Source organism: Sinocyclocheilus rhinocerous, unplaced genomic scaffold, assembly GCF_001515625.1.
Source record: "Sinocyclocheilus rhinocerous isolate Xijiao unplaced genomic scaffold, SAMN03320098_v1.1 scaffold865, whole genome shotgun sequence".
Classification (NCBI taxonomy): Eukaryota; Metazoa; Chordata; class Actinopteri; order Cypriniformes; family Cyprinidae; genus Sinocyclocheilus; species Sinocyclocheilus rhinocerous.
The window spans coordinates 646,966-667,067 of NW_015646167.1; the positions used below are offsets into that span (position 1 = coordinate 646,966).

The 20,102-nt window shown below is 38.2% G+C and overlaps 1 pseudogene; it reads left to right on the plus strand.

Moving 5' to 3' along the window:
* The window catches only part of LOC107707048 (dynein heavy chain 2, axonemal-like), a 158,215-nt pseudogene that overhangs the window by 117,669 nt on the left and 20,444 nt on the right, over positions 1-20,102 (plus strand).

A 20,102-nucleotide genomic window follows, 5' to 3' on the forward strand; every position in this document is an offset into this window, starting at 1 on the left:
ATATGTGTGTGTGTGTGTGTGTGTGTCAGTAAGCAGCACATTAATATAGAACGGTAATTAAAGCCTCTAATGCACACCAGCACAGTATAGGTGTGTGTATTGTAGGAGTTAGATGACGTATGATGATGTGTGACGTATAGTAGTGGTGTCCCAATTCTTAGGGGAATATTTTCACCCCTACCCCTTGACACTCTGTTTCAAGGGGAAGGGGTATAAAATAGAATTGGGATTGGGCCTAAGTACTGCGTCATCCGCTGGAATGCTACTCTCTCATGAACGCATGTACGACAGTTAGCTGAATACAGTGGCAAATACTGTACTGCCTCTACCCAGCATTCTGTGTGTTCTGCTGATTATTGGGAGGTTGTTTAGTTGTTAAATTGTGATGTTTGCAGTTTTCAGTGAACTTTGTGCATTGAGTCATAGTGAAATACAGCTCTGGCTCTGTTTTGTTTGGTTTGCTATATAAGAACCACCATTTATCTTGTTCTTTGTTTATTTTGCCATGTTTTCAGCGTACTTGTTCCTGTTGCTGGGTTGTTTGCTGAGTGTGGACCTAGTCAAGATGATTCCCATTTTTCACAGAAGACAGGTGTATATTTCTGGGACAGATAACTTTGCATTTGTTTAGGTCTCCCAATATATTTATTTTAATCACATATCATTTGTGTTCTAGTGTGGTTTAGTCTAATCACTGGATTATTCTGCTCTTGAACCTCAATCTGTAGGGAGGGGCTTGTTTTGTTTTCTTTGCTCAACTCTTGAATTTACAGGATTTTGTGTTTGGAGACCACTAAGTTCTAAGTGGTTCCAGAATTTAATTGCCTGTTTTGTGTCCTCATAGCTAATGGATATTATACCCTGCATGCATTACTTCTGGAGTTCCATGTACATTTTTTTTCACCAAGCCTCAGTTGGGTGTTTTTCCCATTTGGCTAGTTCTTGGTTTGTTAGTGGTCCAAACATCTCACTGCCATAAAAAGCAATGGCCTCAATTACTGATTCTAATATTTTCAGCCTAATTTAAATTGAAACCTCAACAGGACATTGCCTTTTTATGACACAGTGAGCCCTGTGAGCCATTCCTCTCAGTTCTTTCACAGCAGGGTTGATGTTGCCTGTGGACCTGAGTTTCAGGTCTAATTGTACTTTGATGAATGTGTGATATAATTGGATATGAATATGTTTTTCATGCACGTACATCTGGATCTAGAAGGTCAATATTCTAGTTTTTAATTTTAGGTTTACTGCCAGGTTAAATGGTCCAGGTCTGTCAGTATTGTTCTAGTAGGTCCAACTTTTGCTGTGATCCTGAATCAGAACCAGGTCTGAGCCATATTGAGTAATACCAGAAACTACAGTTACTGATGAACCTGGTTGGAAAATACCAAGCAGCAACCCTCTATGCTACTGGGATATTTTTTCTTTTATAGCTGTAATTTTATTCAAATATTTTCAGTTAGTTCATGCTTTCTGTGAACAATAATTTATTGTGATTTACCCCGTTCAACACTTATAATTAGAACATTCATGTACATTCAGCTGGACATTACTGTAAAATTAACCCACGGTCAGGTGGTCAAATCTTGCATTACCCAAAGTAGTCTATTTTGCATTAATGACCCGGTGACTGTTCATTAACCTTATTGTTAAACGGCTCCTTACCAGGTGAATGAATGGACATGAAATATAGATTTGAGTTGAAATATCGAGTGCAGCTATGTCAGAAATTGGTTGGGCCAATGGACAACGCAGTTTAGTGGCTATTATACAAAATTATTTGACTTCAAATTGCCACAATCGATCGGTCGGGATCAAATATTCCAGACAGTTATGCAATAATGCCATAAGTTTTGATGTCAAATAGCTGATAGAATGGAAGGTTTTTATAAAGTTAAGGCAAAAATCTTGTAATTTTTGTTTGATATTTATTTCAATCATTGTTAGAAGTATAATCAGATGTGCTGTAATTTTGGTATTAAAAAGTCAATTTTACTTCTATCCAGGAGATTGTGTGCTTTTTGAGGAATTCTAAGAGTCTGGTATTGATTACTACAAAACAGCCTTTCCTAGTTACCTCCCACACAAATGCTTTAGTCATTATTACGGATAAATTCATTCCCCCTTCAAGAGCCATATTGAATGGCTTTTGGAGAGCAGACTGGAATTAGTACTTTTAGCTCTAGTGCATTTGCTTTTTAATGCAGTCATTTTGTCTTGAAGCTCTTGCACAGTAATACAGAGATCTAATGGATTCTGATCTGAATAGCTGATTCGAACACCTCAGGCTGTTTGTTTATTTAATTTTGCTTCGAACTCTCTTTTTTTCTTGCTTCCCCTGCAATTAAATTTTCCTTTAGTTTGTGCCAACTTCTTCCTCATACTTTTAACCTAATTTGTTGAGCCGTTTTGTCTGTATACACTAAACTCTTTCCATCACACAGACAGTTTTCTCTCAGTTCTGAACTCTGTGGCCATATTGACCAAGACGACGACTGATGACTCCAAACGGGGCTTTTTTTTAGGGGCTTCCTCTGTTTCTTTCTTCTGTTCCAGGGACTGGTATAAATAGGAGTCTTAAAGAAAAAAAGTTTGAAGTTCACCCAAAAGGGAAATTCTGTCATCATTTACTCACCCTCATTCTTCAAAACATGCATACATTTCTTTCTAGAAACCAAAATAAGATATTTTTAAGAATGTTGGGAACCCAATAATTTCGGTTACCATTGACTTCCATTGTATTTCCATAACATGGAAGTAAATGGGAAACTGAAACGGTTTGGTTACCAACATTCTTCAAAATATCTTCTTTTACATTCCACAGAAGAAAGAAAGTCATGTTTGGAACGACGTAAGGGTGAGTAAATGATTAATTTAAAATTTTAATTTATGGTGGACTTGTCCCTTTAAAGGGATAGTTCACCAAAAAATAAAAATTCTGTCATCAAATTCTGTCATCATTTACATGGATTTCTGTTACAGTGTCTTTAACTGTTTTATGTGTAGAAGTTTAGATAAAATGGACTTTAAATGGAGAGAAAGTAATCTCTCAGGTTTAAAAAATATGACGTGTAGGTGAGTAAATGTTGACAGTATTTAAATTTTTGGGTGAACTATCCCTTTAAGCTGTTGTGTGATATGTGTGTGTGAATGCTTTTCTGATATCATTTTGAATGTAAGTTCACAGTTTGCAGTGGCTCAATACGGCTTGTATCTGTTGCCTGTGTCCCCTCCTCCCTGCTCAGAGAGGGAAGATGGCCCAGAGGAGATGTGACACTTCCTGTAGCTGTGTGTGACAGGTCTGGTGTTATTCGCTTACCCAGGCAGCCAACAGGCCTGCTGCTTCCAGACAGGGCGCGTTTGTATGTGTGTGTATAAGACAGATGGGCTGTGCGCCGTGTTTGTGTTTTATTGTTTTGAGTTCAGTAAATGAGACACACATGGGCTGATAAAGGGACAGGAAAAGATAAATGATCAATTAGAGGCTTCACCACAATTGCCTGCAAGTCTCTCTGGTGTCTGTGAAACCAAAGCAGGGAAATGAGACTGACAGAGAGAAGAGGAGAAAGGGAAAATGAAAAATAGAGAGACAAAGAGATCCAGGGTGTATTAGGAAATTCACATTCATTGTGTGTGTGTGTGTGTGTGTGTGTGTGTGTGAAGTGCTAACACTTCCTCTCTGTGTGGCCGAGCTCAGATGAGAAGCCTGATGAGAAGTGGATTGTGTTTGACGGGCCAGTGGACACACTGTGGATCAAGAGCATGATCTCTGTAATGGATGACAACAAAGTCCTCACACTCATCAACGGAGAGAGAATCTCCATTCCCGAACAGGTACCGGTGCCAGACGATACTCGGCACACACTAAAACCTCTAATGCTGCCCACCCAGGGTTATTTCACTTCTGATTCCAGACCTGATACTGTGCACTTCACCTCACTAACCCATCAGGGTACTACATACAACTATTTATAATTTCCTTCACTTACGCCCTTTTCGTCAGTTATTGGGTGAATCTCATGAAGAAATGCCTACGGCATATTAAAAGTTTGGGTTCAGTAAGAATTTTTATTTGTAAATAGTTTTATTAAGCAAGGACATGTTAGATTGATTAATTAACAGAAAGATATTTCTATTTCAAATACATGCTTAAATCAGCATATTAGAATGATTTCTGAAGGATCATTTGACACTGAAGTTAGCGTGAAATAGGACGCTGTCATGTTCTTGACAGGTTTCGTGAGGTTCACTTTTCAGCTAAGTGACAGCTCTGTGCTTATTTGGTTGGATTTAACCATTAATGAGAGAGTGTGTTGCAGGTTTCATTATTGTTTGAAGTAGAGGATCTAGCTGTGGCGTCTCCTGCTACTGTGTCTCTCTGTGGGTATGGTTTACAACGACTACTTATATATTTGTCAAGTTCTGAAATGACAAAAAAGCACCATAAAAGTTTAATAAAAGTGGTCCATACATTCATACATGTGCTATATTCCAAGTCTTCTGAAGCCATATAATATGAGAAACAGACTTTTATGGTGCTTTTGTTTCCTTTTTGAAGCTTTACATTTCCAATTGTAATTACATGGAAACCAGTGTATTACTCATAATATTTATAATGACATGAGGGTGATTTTTGTTTATGGGTAAACTAGTCCTTTAAAGACATGCTTTTGTTTATATCTTGGGGTGTATGGCCACAGTTAAACTTTTGTTTTCCAATCTTGCAACTCTCAAGTCTTAATAAAAGTAATATTTAGCTTTACTGTAGCTAATTTACACAGGTGTAATACTGTAATTCTCACTGTCTGGACAGGTGAGCCCAGCGGACTCTGAAAACTTTGGCCGTATGGTGGAGCTCTGGTACATCTTCAGTCTCATATGGTCTGTGCGCCTCTGTAGATGGGGATGGATGCAAGAAGACTGACAACTTCCTGCGGGAAATAGAGGGAACTTTCCCTAACAAGCTATACAGTGGCATAAAAAGTGTATGGACACTTAAAGATGAAGTGTGTAATTTCTGTGCCATTAATGTCACCAAATAGAATTGCAAAATAATGACTTTATTTTATGAAAGAATAATTCACCCTAGCTTCCATTGATCCATTTATTTATATATTTAGTTAGTTATTATAATTAAACCATTCTTGTTTTATTTTTAGTTCACACGTTTTTAAATATCCAAATACTTTTTAGGGCCACAGTAGTCCACATACAGTGTGAAATAGGTAACATGTATGTGTAATTAATGTAAATGTATGCACACACATGCTAATGTTACATGAAAAGTACTGATGCTCTGCATCTAGAACAAATGTTTAAGCCTTTTTGCCTACAGAAACAAATATATTACTGGAGAAATAATCACCTTGTATTAAACCTCAGGACACAATCTACGAATACTACGTGGACACCAAGAACAAAACGTGGGTGTCATTTGAGGACAAGCTGCCCAAAGGCTGGCGCTACACCTCCAAGTGAGGTGTGTGTGTGTGTGTGTGTGTGTGTGTGTGCCCCCATCCTCCCCCTATTCAGGGGTCTCTGCCAGCCGCCTGTGGGCTCAGTCAAAGGCCTCTCGCCTGGCTCCCTCCCAGACTTCTGAATTCCCCGTCTATTCATAATTCTCATCTTTTTCATCCTTCTTCGTCTCTCTGTTCTCTCCCCTGCTCTCATTTGTCATGTCAGTCCAACTCTTTCGCCTTCATTGTCCTTTGTCCTCTTGGCTCTCTTAGCTCCCTCTTTGTCGGCTGTCCATTTTTCCATCTTGGGTTTTTTTTTTTCTTACCTGACTCTTTTTTTATCCCTATGTTCATTTGAAATGACTCGCTACATCTTTCAATTTTCAATCTTTCAATCAGGACTTTTCACCTCTCTCAACTCTATTTCCTCCCACCCATTTTTGCTCTTTCTTTCTCTCTCTCTAGCTCTGTATTCTACTTTTTCTCTTCATTTTTGTCCTCTTTTTAAAGCATGTCTCATACTTAGCCGCCCTACTTTTAAACTTCCTTGCTGGCATCTTTTTAATTATAATCTGTCTCTCTGCAGCGCTTCGTTCTATAAGATCATGGTCCCCACTGTGGACACGGTGCGCTATCATTACCTGGTCAAGGCTCTGGTGTCCGCTCAGCACCCTGTGCTCCTGATGGGTCCACTGGGGACAGGAAAGACTTTAGTGGCCCAGAGTGTCCTGCAGAGCCTGGACTCAGTCACATGGGCCATGCTCACCATCAGCATGTCCTCACAGGTATTGAGAAACACTCAGGTATTGAGTATTAATAATAAGGTAAACTTTGATCTCACCTGAAGCACTAAATGATTTTTGTATCTTTTTAAATCCCAAGCATGACCTAAAAAAAAATCATAATTGTCTGCAATTGTTTTATATCTAAAAAATATCTAGACATCTTCAAGAAAAGATATTTGAAAAGAATAAGTAATAATGAATGAATAATAGGTAATTTTAGATTTAAGAATATTTCCTAGCATAAAAGACTGACATATTAAAATAGTTATGAGATCTGGTGCTTAGAATAAAAATAACTCCAGAGAACAAAAATTCTGTGTCTTACTATTCAAAAGTTTGAGGTCGGTAAGATTTTTTAATATATTTATTTTTTTATTTCTAAGTTTATGTATGCTCATCAGGGGTGCATTAATTTGACCAAAAATATTGTAGAAACGGTAATATTGTGAAATAGTATTACAATTTAAAATAACTGTTTTTTATTTTAATATATTGTAAACTGTAATTGATTCCTGCGATGACAAAGCTGAATAATCCAGTATTCCGTGTCACATGATTCTTCAGAAATCATTCTAATAATGCTCATTTGGTGTTCAAGAAACATTTCTTCTTATTATCAATATTGAAAACAGTTTCTGTGGAAACTGCTACATTTTTTTTTTAAATTCTAGAAAGGATTAATAGAAAGTTCAAATGAAAACAAATCTTTCATAAATGTATTTACTGTCACTTTTGATTAATTGAATGCATCCTTGCTGAATAAAGTATTAATTTATTTCAAAAACAAAACAAAACAAAAATCTTACCAACCACGAACTGAACAGTAGTGTACACTCACACACAGAACTTTTATATCAGTCACCTTCAGAATGTTCAGAGCGCTCTCTCTGTGTATGTGTGTGTGTGTATGGTTAATCAGTGATATTTTAGTAGTCCACTCTCACATCTGTAATGAGCCGAGTCATTGCTCAGATGGCCCAACCTGACGAGCAAATATTAGAACACATGGTGAGATCGCTACCATCATCATCATCAATCTCCAAATATCATCATCATCATTTGTTATTATAATTAAGAGTTTTCCTGGATGATCTCAACATGCCCGCCACGAACGACTTTGGCTCCCAGCCGCCTCTGGAGCTGCTTCGCCTCTGGATCGACTACGGCTTCTGGTACGACCGCCAGAAACAGATCCTCAAGTGTATCAAGGTAAGACTTTATGTGTGCATTTTGTTTTCATATGAGTATATATTTTAGATGTGCATGTATATAAATGTCTTCTCTCTTAATTTGGTTGGCTGCCATGGGGGCCTCCGTGTGGAGGGAGGACACAGATACCTGGACGCCTTCAGAGCCGCTTTAAACTTATCAACATGACATTCCCTACAGTGAGTAGAGATTGACTCTAATCTAGGTGTAAATTGATCGAATTATGATGGAAATATGACTGCAACGCTTTCCCGTTTGGCGCACAGCATGTAACAACTTCATGTAAAGGCAGCTATTGACAAATAACTAAAAAGGAAAGAAAATTTTTTGTAGAATCAGAATCAGAATCAGAATGAGCTTTATTGCCAGGTATGTTTACACATACGAGGAATTTGTTTTCGTGACAGAAGCTTCCACAATCTTTTATGGAGATAAATCAATTTAATAAATCAGTCTGTATTAAAACATTATGATGTTTAAATACTGAAAACTATCTGCAATGGGATGTATGAAAACTTTAATCATACAAGTATATGAGATGGAGTCTACAGAACTGAATTTTATTGCAGCTGGGGAGAATAGTAGGTATAGGAAGAAGTAATAAGAATTTCAATACAATTCTCACCTAGCAAGCACTGTAATAAACCATGCACATGGCTACAGATGGTATATTTGGATTAAACCAGTGGTTATTATTTTTTGGCATAGCCCAGTTTGAAACTAGCTTGAAGCTGCTTACAAATGATGAAAAACACAAGCAATTTATCATAAAGGGAGTGAGTTGTTTAAAGGATTTATTGAAAAACTGAAATATTTTATTTCAGTTTTATGTCACTCTTTCTGAATAATGAAAACAGTTTTATTGGAAAAAAGGGAAGAAAACGGCATACATTATTTCAGTTATGTTAAATTATGAAAATATGTGATTTAATATACTGTTTCTTTAAATATGTTTTTGTTGCAAAAATGCATTAAACATTTCATTGTAGAAATGGCTTTTAATATATCAAAAAAAATTAATTAATAAATAAAAGGGATACTGTTTTACTGAAGCAATATGTTCACCCCAAAATGAAATATCGGTCATCATTTACTGACCCGTATGTAATTCGTTCTTTCTTCTATGGAAAACAAAAGGAGATGCATGAGGGATGAGAGGATGATGATTGTGACTGTCAAGCTCCAAAAAGCACATAAAAGCACTGCATCATATAAGCACCATAAAAGTGGTACAAATATCTTGTGCTAGATTCCAAATGTATGCAAAGAACAGACTAAAATTCTAAAATTCTGATTAAAAAAAAAAAAACATTCACTGAAAATCTTGCCCACCACCCATTGAACCTGATGCAAGTGATATATGCAATAATGTCTAAACCTTATAAGCGAAGCACTCTCTTTTCTCAGATGATTGTTTAATATAATGTTTCTGTGCATCAAACTCACCAATCACTTTTCTTCTTTTGTCTTATCTGCTCTATTTATCTTCTGTTTCATCCACCCCTGTAATTCCTTTCTCCTCTTCTTTTCTCTCCAGGAGTCTCAGATAAAGCGCATCTATGGCACCATGATCAGTCAGAAGCTGCAGAAGTTTGAGGAGGATGTGAAGCCCATGGGGGGAGTTCTGACTCAGGCCACCCTGGAGCTCTACCACGCCATCACCGCCCGCTTCTTACCCACGCCCGCAAAAATACATTATATCTTCAACCTCAGAGACATCTCCAAGGTACTTAACATCATGCGTCATGTGTGATTGTCTCTCTGGAAAAGGAGTAAACTGTGGTTTAGGTACACCCAGTCTGAGTGTAAAATCACTTTGATTCAGACCGATTGATTCCAGAAAGATTAAATAAAACATATCAGTCCACTTTGCCACTTCAACACCACAAGCCTGCGATTCAGATGTGTTTGAGGAAAAGAGTGACTGACCGGAAAATACTGTCTCTCACTTTTAATCGGAGACACATACATGGTCGTACAAAATAACACCTTTTCAGAACACTCTTTGAAAACATCTGAGACTGCAAGGACACTTAGAGCATTTCTTTTGAGCTTGATCAGACAAAAAACAAGAAATTAGACTTCAGACTTTGTGCATGTTCAATATGTCCTCCAATGCAGGTGTTCCAGGGTTTATTGCGAGCACACAAAGACTTCCATGACACCAAACAGAGCATCACCCGCCTCTGGATTCATGAGTGCTTCAGGTACAAACAGGCACAGGCCTGCACATACAGATGCTTGTGTTAGAAGAAGAAACCAATAAAATTTTGTGTATGTTTCAGGGTCTTCTCTGATCGATTGGTGGATCCATGCAGACATGGAGACATTTGTGGGACTTCTGTCAGAAAAACTGGCTTCTCATTTCGATGTCCCGTACCATACAATTTGCCCCAACAAACAGCCCCCTCTATTTGGTACACACACACACACACACACACACACACACACACTGCTAATTTGTGTTTCACCGGGTGAATGACCTGAAGATTTTTTAAATAAACTACTGTTCAAATGTTTGAGCTCTCTTATGCTCACCAAGGCTGCATTTATTTGGTCAAAAAATACAGTACAAACAGTAATATTGTTAAAAGGTTAATACAATTTGAAATAACTTTTTTTATTATTTTAATATATTTTAAAATGTGATTTAATCCTGTGACGGCAAAGCTGAATTTTCAGTAGTCATTACAGTGTCACATGACCTTGCAGGAATCATTCTGATATGCTCATTTGGTGCTCAACATTTCTTCTTAGTATTATTAATGTGGACAACATTTTATATATAGAAAAATTAAAACAACAGCATTTATTTAAAAAAAGAACATATTTTGTAACATTATAAATGCCTTTACTGTCACTTTTGATTAATGCTCCCTTGCTGAATAAAAGTATTACTTAATACAATCTTACTGGCCTAAAACTTTTGAACGGTAGTGTATATCAATAAATAAAAACTAAATTTTAAATAAATATATACTTTAACAAATAGACATATTTAAAATTATTTAATTAGAAAATTAATTGGTTGCTTCCACATGATCAACTATCAGTTCAGTTAATTCAAGATATTTTTAACTTTTAACTTAATCCACGGGCCCACTTTTTAATAAAATAAAATGAATCACCAAATGCTCTTAACATACACTCTAGTAAATTGGTAGATAATTTGCAAAATTATTTATTTTCATTTTTATTTTTTTATTAATTGATTATTAATTTTTAAGTTACTCTCCCAGCCCTACATATATATTAACTTCGTATGTTTTTTTTATTGTAGGTGACTTGCTGAGGGAGCCACATGTGTATGAAGATCTGTTGGACTTCAAAAGCTCTGAAGGTTCATATGGAGAACCAGTTAGAGGACTATAACCTCACGCCTGGTGTGGTGCCCATGAGTCTGATGCTCTTTAGAGATGCTATAGAACATGGTGAGAGCACAGTCAGAGTGAATGGAGTAGTTTAACTTAGTGGGGAAGATCTGGGCCAAAAGATTGCAAACCTGCAACAGGAACTCCAAGAGCTATCACCATTGTGCATTTGAGTGAAGTTGCTTCTGGGTGACTGTCTCTGTAACTTATCAAGGTGCCATTGAATGATGACATCATATAAAAAACAAATTTCACTAGTTCTGTTCTATTGGAGCCATCAATATTCATGGCACAGTTATATTACAGCTCTCATCATTTGCGTACGTCCCCATCACAATACCCTTGATTCAGTGCGCACTCTCAAGTCCCATAATTCAGTGACCAATCTCCTCAGTTCTCATTCAGTGCTTGCACAAATATAACTTTCTTCAAAATCACATGCACTTCAGCCCTCAGATCCCCCACGAGCATGAATAATTACCTTTCTCATTCCCACAAAGAAGAACGCAATCGCATTACAAACCCCTCAGCAGGGAGAATAATTAGGCGGCCGGTTCCCCAGCCTATGTCACTCACCCGCATGCAGGCATTTACTGTCAAAGGCGTATATAAGAATGCTTTATATGCATCCTGTCACACACATGCCGCACTGTGACATTAAAGCGGTCTCACATTCAGCTCGGTGAATGTGTCTCAAACGTCACAAACACAGTTCAATGACATGGCGCTGTGCATAGCTGATTGATTACGAAATTTGCAAGCATAACGTGTATGTTTATATGCCAACGTGTTCGTAACTAATTATGGTTTTGTAGCAATTAGTTTCCTTTGTGATCAGTTGTTTGTTTAGCCTCCTGCAGGAATGATGTGTGCCTATGTGTTTGTATGCATTGACATTTTAATGTGTTTGTAAATGTTGCATTGACCAAATGACACACATGATTCATGCAAGACAAGTAAATGAACTGTTATGATTCTTATGATAGAAACAGCGCCCTCTTTCTGTCCCCTCAGTAACGCGTTTGGTGCGTGTGATCAGTCAGCTCCGGGGGAACATGTTGCTGGTTGGTATCGTTGGCTCAGGCAGGCAGAGTTTAACCAGACTAGCTGCCTACATCTGTAAGTTTACGGTCTTCAAGGTGAAGGTCACCAAACAGTACCGCAAACAAGAGTTCAGAGAGGGTGAGTTCTGCACACAATCTTTACATTTATTTACACAATTTTTATTCATGTAGCAGTTGATTTTATCCAAAGCATCTTACAGTACATTGAAGGTGTACATATTATCATTATGTGTCATTCCTGGGAGTCGAACCATGACACTGGCATTTCTAGCACCAACAACTCTTCAAGTTGACCAACAGGAACAGATAAGAAGCCTCTCAAAACATCTCTTGAGCTAACTTCATGTCTTCTCTCAGTTCAGCTACGTGTCTAAGGAAAAGTTCGTTAAGTAGCCTGGTTGGGATGCCAGCAAACCAGCATCTAAAGCTATTTTGCTGGTAGTTTAAAGGGTTATATGAACATTCATGCATGTTAAATTGTATTCCAATTCCAACTAATGTAGAGCAGTTGGTTGAGTTATACTTTCAATTTCAGATCTCAGATGTAAAGCTCTTTTAATATATACCAAATGCTTGGATATTTTGTCCTGTGGCATGTTGTAGTAAATGTTTCCAAATGCTGAGGAATAATGCCTCTTGCCCTAGCGCTCAGGACCAAAGGATCTATTATGTAATGCACATTGTAGCCGTCACAGAACAGTTTAATATGGCCTCGATGGAATATTTGACATATTTCTTCTCCCCATACAGATATTAAAAAGCTCTATCGGCTGACAGGAGTGGAAAACAAGCCCACTGTGTTCCTGTTTAATGACACACAGATCGTCGACGAGTCCTTCTTTGAAGACACTAACAACATCCTGAGCTCAGGGGAGGTGCCCAATCTCTATAAAGTGGACGAGCTCGATGAGGTGTGTGTGTTTGTATTCATTTTTAATGCGTGTGACTGTAGATTCGTCTTCTAAATGACAATGAGAGCAGATTTTTAACATGTTTTGTTTGTGTAGATTCAGAATGCTCTGTCAGACTCAGCCAGGAAGGACAATATCCTGGAGACATCAGACGCCATGTTTAACTACCTGATAGAGCGTGACAGAAACAGCCTGCACACATCCATTCAGGTGCAATTTTTTTAGCGTGTTTTATTTTCATGACAAAAAAACGTCTCAGGTTACTTATGTAACCATGGTTCCCTGAGTAGGGAACGAGACACTGCGTCCTCTAGGGCAGCCAAGCACCTGGTTTCTGAATCCAGCAAAGGGGTGCTCATAGAGGACCTACCTTAAAAAGGACAGAAACACACAGGTCCCGGAAAACGCTGCAAAGAAATCTCACAGAAGGATTATACACACTCTCCTGCTCTTACTGGGCCGAACCCAGCAGATCACCGGCCCCCGGATCAAACGATGTTAAAGAAATAACATCATCCTCCAGCAGCTTACTCTCGTCCACAGCCGACGAGCGCGAGAGGGAAAACCCCTTTTTAAACTCATCAGCCGAATCCACCTGCGATCCCCACGAGCCCATCCTCCTCCGTGCCTCAGCAGCGGTGGGTCCTGAGCCGCGGGAAGCAGATGACTGCCCCCCTTTCCTCGAAAAGAGAGACAATCGAGAGCGGAGCTTTTCATTAAAATACGCTCACAATGAATGCGGATTGCCCCCTCAAGGACATCACGTGCGTGCTCTTTGCCCAAACAAACAACGCAGAGATCGTGTGTGTCATCAGGTGTCAAATAACGACGACGCGGATGCACACACCCTCTAAACGCTTTGCTAGTGCTCGCCATAACGATAGGAATATAGATCGCTCTTACCACGGAAATGCACGCTTCAAACAAAACGGTCAGTGAAGACGAAGAAGAGAATGACATGTTCTCCCGGCGCCTATTTATACTATAATCGCACCGGTAGTGATGTCATGGGCTGTCGCCGGCCAACGTGTTGTTGGTGTTTTTTCAATGTATGCTTCAGACACGGGTCACGACGAGGCGTTCCCCATAGCGACCCCTAGAGGACGCAGTTCGACGTTCCCTTGAAAGGGAACTGCATTGATGCTGCTATGCATAAGAAATGGGGCAAACAACCATGCAAATTGAGTAAAATATTAATGTCACTTAAAAAATTAAAACGTTGCCAATTAAATTATACTGGGATGTGATTTTTCTGTATGATCCACTTGAATTGCATAAAATGAATTGCATGAATTGATTAAATTGCTGCGTAATTTTACTGTTCTGAAAAATATAATTATTATTATTATTAATATACATTACTATACATTATTATACATAATATACTTTATATTTTACAGTACATTTGTATTGTTGTATTATTTTTATTATTTTTGCAATAGTAACTTTATTGATAATTTTTTTATAATTAAAATAATAAAATTATTGTTATTATTATTAATAATAAAATAATAATAATAGTATTTTATTTTACAGTACAATTGCATTATTGCAATAGTATTTTATTTCCTCATTAATTACATTTTTGTCATTTTATTTTACAATTTAAGGAGTGTAGATAAAGACAACGAGAGCATGCAATCTATGTCCGTTATAGTGTGGCAGGCCTAGACATACTGTGCTAGTCCCATACTATGGATATCACATGCAAAGGCATGACTGTAACCTGCCGTCACTTCAGCATTCAGTGTCTCCACAAAATCCCATGTGCGTGGATTTAATAAAGCTGACTGTTATACAGCACACATGCACTCCTACTGCTTATAATCGAACTGCTCAAATAGTGAGTCAGCCTTGATTACCATGCTAACATTGAGATCCATCCTGTGGCTTCTTATAGCTTAAGATCTCTCTCTGTAGGCTTGATTCACAGTGAATGGCAATACACGGTTTAACCGAACAGACCCGTGCACAGTATAGCTGCTTATGAATCAACTGATGACTCAGTGTGTGAGTTCAATGTGGATGAGATACAACTGTGTGAAATTAGAGGAAACAACAGGAGTAAACCTCTCTGCCACTGTCATTTCACACACATCAGGAAGACTAAGCTCTGTCCTCCATCTACAATCTTTTTACCGTGTGCTGTTGTAAACTCACAAGTGTCTTCAGAAACGATGTAGTAAATTTGGCTTCCCCTTCCCTCTCTTTCTGTTTACTTTTCCATCTTTAGCTTGCTGTGTCTCAGTCAATTTCAGCTTCAGGGGCTTTATTGGCATGACGAACAACAGTGTGTTTGTATTGCCAAAGCAGTAGCAGACCAAGTGTGCCAAATCAATAATGATAAAATATGACAATGAAAATAACAAGGAAGAGCTATAATACAGGTAAATATTAGGTTAAATGAGAGACAGCGATAAGTAGATGCAGTACATTGTCCACTGGCCCACAGATGCCGGCTGGCAAAAACATTCTTGCTTTGTAATTATGCCTGTCACACTTGCAGCACTATAGAACCATGCATGGGAAATGTTCAAGTTCAAGTTGAGCTTTATTGTCATTCTGCTACATGTGGGGACATACAGTGGAACGAAATGTCGTGCCTCACAGGACCACGGTGCTGCATAAATACAGGCATACAACAATGAAGTAAAACCTATACACAACTAGCCTACTGACTTAAGGAAAATGTCCAGGATGGAGGGGAGAGGGGCACCGATGATCATTGCTTTGTTCACTGTCCGCTGGAGGGTCTTGCGGTCTGCTGCACTACAGTTCCCATACCAGACAGTGATGCAGCTTCACTGAACTTCCAATGGAAGTCTAGGAGGCAACTGCTGTATGCTTGCTGTTAGATGTCTACTGTAAGTACATCTGTTGTTGTTGTTTTTTATTGTTAACAAACTGATATACATGTAAAAATCATTTAATAGGGTAGAAAATGAATGTGTATTTGTGTGTAGTACACTGACAGCATTTGTAAATCAATAGTTTGATCGTCTTTCTGTTGATGTGTCTCACCCCATCCTCGCACCCTAGAGAGAGGCCATCCAAACATCTTTCTGCCACTTCCAACAGAGCGTCACGTGGCCATTCAGAGAACCAGTCTATCGTCGTGCAGTTCACAAGTGCTGGGTACTGTCGAATATGGTTCCTAAACAAATACATACACACAAGCAAACATACCCACAAACCCTCTATTATGTAGAAAGTTCAAGATGGTTTGCATTGATTTGTCACAAACACTAAAATCACCCACCGGTCCAATCATGCTTATTAAAGTCAGACCACTGCCAGACCAATCAGAGTGAGTGCTTAGATGATTCGGGCTGTCATATTTAATGAGAATATGTTAATTCTCATTAATCAGATGAGATATGTTAATTCTCGTTAATCACTCATTTGCATCTGCCATTACATGAAGGAGGTGGTTGTGTGTAATGTGACCCGTAGGGCCCTGACTCATTAAATATGACAGCCCGAATCATCTACATCACATCAACAGAAAGACGATCAAACAATTGATTTACAAATGCTGTCAGTGTACTACACACAAATACACAAAGGAATGTTATGGGTTAAATAAGTTAAACTCTACCCTATTAAATGATTTTTACATGTATATCAGTTTGTTAACAATCAAAAAAACAACAACAGATGTACGTACAGTAGAAATCTAACAGCAAGCATACAGCAGTTGCCTCCTAGACTTCCATTGGAAGTGCATAACTGTCAATGCATTTTTGTTCATTTTTAAAGGTGCACTCAGTAGTTTTTTTGTTTGTTGTGCTGGCCGTCGTCTTGGACTTATACCCGTAGTGGTGTGGATGTAGTTTCATGCAATTTTTTTTTTCAGTCAACAAGGCCATTGTTGAAATGTGCAAATCGTAGTCAGACTACATTATTTTGGGTTTCCACAAAAACATTGAGCAGTACAGCTGTTTTCAACATTGATAATAATACAAGATGTTTCTTGAGAACCAAATCAGCATATTAGAATGATTTCTGAAGGATCATGTGTTACTAAAGACCTGGAGTAATGGCGAAAATTCAGCTTTTCCATTACAGGCATAAATTACTGAGTGCACCTTTAAATTTTTTGTTTAACTTTTAAATATTCATATTTCATGCACTCTACAAGTCCAATAAAATCAGTGACACTGACCCCTGGGCTTTAATTTCCAGTCTTTTTGAGGTACTTCATCTCATAGTAGCTGTTCTTGAATCATAATTGAATTTCAAGTGTCGAGTTTCATCAGGAGTCTTTGACTCTCTCATCCTTCATCTCTGTGTGGATCTTTTTGTTTCCTTTGAGAGAGATGTCATACAAACCATGTTTCTTTTTGCTTACTGTTTTTGAAATACAAATCACTTTGACTTGAGGTTCTCCATTGAGACACGCTGTTGTTTCGAGGGAGTTCAAGCCTAGTTTTGTTTTAGTCCGTTGTAGGATTAGTTTGGGTTTATCATACTTCTGTTGTGACCTTGTGCAAGGTTTGTTTAAAGCCGAGGCTGCCACATCTTGTCATTTCTCTGGTGGCTTCACAGATCCAGACTAAAGTTGCCAGTATCTTTGTGACCGTGCACCAGTCTGTGGCCCAGTTCTCTCACAGGATGAAAGTAGAACTGAAGAGACACAATTACGTCACGCCCACCAACTACCTGGAGCTGGTTTCTGGATACAAGAAGTAGGAATCAAACACACTTTTTTTTCAATTTCTCTTTCCTTTTGTTCGTTTTTAGCTGCCATGTTGATTTAAAAGACGTGGTAGTTTCCTGTTCCCATTTTACTGTTGTCTGCTAATGGTAACTCTAACTAAAATAAAATATTTATTCTGCAACACTCTTTTTTCTCAGGTTGCTGTCTGAGAAGCGTGGTGAGCTCGGAGAGCAAGTGTCTAAGTTGAGGAATGGCTTGTTTAAGATCGACGACACGCGCAATAAGGTGGAGGCCATGTCTGTAGAGTTGGAAGAGGCCAGAGTTCCAGAAACAGTGTGAGGAATATCTGGTTGTCATTGTGCAGCAGAAGAGAGAGGCAGATGAACAGCAGAAGGTGTGCGTGTCAGTCTGTCTAATGTTGAGGCTCTTTTTTAGGACCAAACTCTTATATTATGGTATAAATAATTACAACTGATCACGGTAAGAGTATACTGTACACTGTGATATAGTCATTTTTGTGGAAAAATGACTATATCACAACCTTGAAATGTTTTAAATATTACATAATCATATATTAATAAGGGACTTCATAGTAAAAGGAATTCATCTTTTTTTGACACAAACCAAAAGATAACATTTTCAAACAGTTTAACTTTGTAACATTAGAGTTAAACACAAAGACTTTTAATATATTATAATATAGAATATATATATATTTATAATAAATCATAAATATGCTTAGATGTACTGCTTTATAAATGGTACAGCAGATTCTTTACCTGTTGACACATTTCTGCCGTCAGATGGTGTATACCGTCATACTGCTCAGCAATCCTCTTTTTTTGTTATTGCATGCTGATGTTTGTGTTTGGTAAGATGATCTGTGTCTGTGTGCATTTGTGTGTTGTTTTTTTGTAGCGTGCATTCTTGGAATATTTATAACCTTCTAAGATTGGTGTGTGTCTTAATGTGCGTGTCTGTGTAGGCGGTGGGTGCTCACAGTGAGAAAATAGAAGCAGAAGAAATCAAGTGTAAGGCCATGGCTGAGAACGCTCAGAGAGACCTAGATGAATCACTTAATGCTCTAGAGGAAGCCATGAAGGTCATTCTGCATTCATGCGACTATTACTTTCAGTACAATATAATACAGCTATCTGAATATGTGATACATAATGTTTTCATCAGCACATGAAAAAACTGTGGTAATCTTGTTGGACTGTCTTCAGGCTCTGGAGTCGCTCAATAAGAAAGATATGACGGATATCAAGTCTTATGGCAGGCCTCCAGCTCTTGTGGAAACCGTCATGCAGGCAGTTATGATCCTCAGAGGATGTGATCCAACTTGGGCAGAGGCCAAGAGACAACTGGGTACGAGAAAGAGAAAGTTCCATGTCTTTATTAAATCACTCCATCACGCTGATGTCACACATGGATTCAGGCACTGGCTCAGGCATGAAATCCATACCAGACTACTGTATAACCAAAATCACATGAGCCAAACAGAGAAAGGCGAGGGTTGGGTGATTCATTAGCATGCCAGGATATATTTAAAAAGGTCAGCACAATGCGGTAGAAAGCACATAACCACAGAACAGATTGCAGAAAAAAAATGAAATGTGTGCTTGCCTGAGGCTGAATTCAAGCCATTTGTTTTAGGAGAGGCCAACTTCATTAAGCAGTTGGTGAATTTTGATAAGGACAACATCTCCGACTGTGTGCTGAAGACCATTGGACAGTACTGCACGCAGCCCGACTTCCAGCCTGAGATCATTGGACGGATCTCACTTGCTGCAAATTACCTTTGCATGTGGATGAGGGCCATGGAGGTACAGCAATCATGAGTTACACAATTGCACACAAAGAACAAAACCATATTACCATCAGCATCAATGGTTTCTTCAAAGCGCTTTAAAGTCACCATGAAATCAAAATCGACAATTCTTATCGTATATCTTGAATTTTTTTATGGAATATTTCAGTGTTTATTATAAATGATTTATCTGTGCACATTAACTTCCCCTCCCCCTCACAACGATATCTTGTCTATGATTATGTGTGCATCAGTGCAATGACTGGGCAATAAATTCTCCTCTCCAGCAACCTGTCACTTACATGAGATCGCAGTAATTAGTAAACGACAACCATCCAATCAATTTCCAATAGACAAAATCAAACAAACAAACAAAAATTTTCATTCAAGAAGCTGTTTCTATTAGATATGCGTCATAACAGGGAAGAAAAGACAATCGCAATTTCTGTTTCACGCTGAAGGGTGGGTGTTTATTGGCTTTCAATGTTTTTATTGTTCATCAGCTGGTAAAACAATCGCTCCTACAGAAATTCCTATAATATCTCTCCTGAAAAAGTGGGTTCATCTAAGGTGCGGTCACATCTACCATTTCTTAATTTCAGTAGTAATACGTGCTATCAAGAGTTTTGTGTGAGAGTGAAAAAATTCCCCACAGATTTTGCTTCGTTTTAAGTTTGTCATGCAAATTTGCCATGTTTGCCAACAGAAGATTGCTTGGTTTTAAAGTGACTATTGTTTGAGTTGTACTTCTTGCTATACTATTGACAATGGACATTTTTTGCCTGCAAAATTTATCTGGAATTTCTGTAATCTGAATTCTGCACCATTAGAGTTTG